Source organism: Colobus angolensis, unplaced genomic scaffold (genome assembly GCF_000951035.1).
Source record: "Colobus angolensis palliatus isolate OR3802 unplaced genomic scaffold, Cang.pa_1.0 Scaffold22, whole genome shotgun sequence".
Lineage (NCBI taxonomy): Eukaryota > Metazoa > Chordata > Mammalia > Primates > Cercopithecidae > Colobus > Colobus angolensis.
The window spans coordinates 1,013,485-1,014,986 of NW_012115377.1; positions in this window are offsets into that span (position 1 = coordinate 1,013,485).

The window sequence follows — 1,502 nt, forward strand, 5'->3', positions numbered from 1 at the left end:
CCCAGGTGTCCGCTTTTCTATGCCCTGTGTCTTTCAGTGTGTACCCTGTAGTGGGGGGCGGGGTTGTGGGAAGGACAGAAACAGCCCCACCCACATCTCTGTCCTGGTTATTGCCGAGTTTCAGAATTCAAAAGGTGCTGCTCGTGGTCAAATGAGGCAGATTTTTATTATTTATTTTTAATAGACACGGGGGTGTCTCGGGCCTCAAGTGATCCTCCTTCCTCAGCCTCCCAAAGTGCTAGGATTACAGGCATGAGCCACCATCCCCGACCTGAATGAGGCCTGTTTTACTGTGTACTGTACTTCCTGGGCCCGGTGTCCACCAAGCTGGGAGACTGGGTGAAGGGGCTTGGGCCATACACGGAATTCAGGTCCCAGGATCGTCCATGTCTCTCTGGGTGGCCAAGAAGATACACAAACGTTTTGCTTTTGTCAGGGAAAAACAGGCCGGGCGCGGTGGCTCACGCCTGTAATCCCAGCACTATGGGAGGCCAGGGCGGGCGGATCACCTGAGGTCAGGAGGTCGAGACCATCCTGGCCAACACAATGAAACCCCATCTCTAGTAAAAATACAAAAAGCTGGGTGTGGTGGTGGGCCCCTGTAGTTTCAGCTACTGGGGAGGCTGAGGCAGGAGAATCGCTTGAACCCAGGAGGTGGAGCTTGCAGTGAGCCAAGATCCGGCCACTGCACTCTAGCCTGGGTGACAGAGCGAGACTCCATCTCAAAAAATAAAAAAAAAATAGACAACTATGGAGCACATGAGATGTTAGGGATGTGAGATACCTGTCACCCCCACCAGGACAGCTAGCACCACAGACAGCAAGCAGCAAGGGTCAGGGAAGCTGCAGTCCACACAGCTGGAGAGGACAGCATGGTGCAGCCCCTTGGAAACAGTTGGGACAGTTGTTCAAAAGGCTAAATGTGGAGTTAGCGTGGGACCTGCAACGCCAGCCCCAGACATGGCCCCGAGGTAAGCGAACATATCCGTCCGCATTGAAACGTGTTCATGGATATGCACAGCAGCCAAATGTGGCCACGACCTTTGTCCAACCAGGGACTGAACCAGCGCAGCGTGGCCATCCACACCGCCGTATGACAGCCGTGGAAAGGAGCGAGGCTCTGACACAGGCCCCAGCACAGACGAACCCTGAGGACGCCACGCTTAGTGAGAGACACCAAAGGCCACGTGGTATGTGATCCCATTTCTATGAAATGTCCAGGACAGGCCAATCCACAGAGACAGGAAGGGGATTCACGGGTGCTGGAAGGTAGAGAAGGGGATGGAGAGTGATCACAAGTGGATGTGGGGCATCCTTTGGGCTGGATAGAATGTTCTGGAATTAGTAGTGATGGGTGTATAATTTTTTGAAGGAATTTTTTTTTTTTTTTTTTTTTGAGACAGAGTCTTACTCTGTCGCCCAGGCTGGAGTGCAGTGGTGGAATCTCAGCTCACTGCAAGCTCCGCCTCCCGGGTTCATGCCATTCTCCTGCCTCAGCCTCC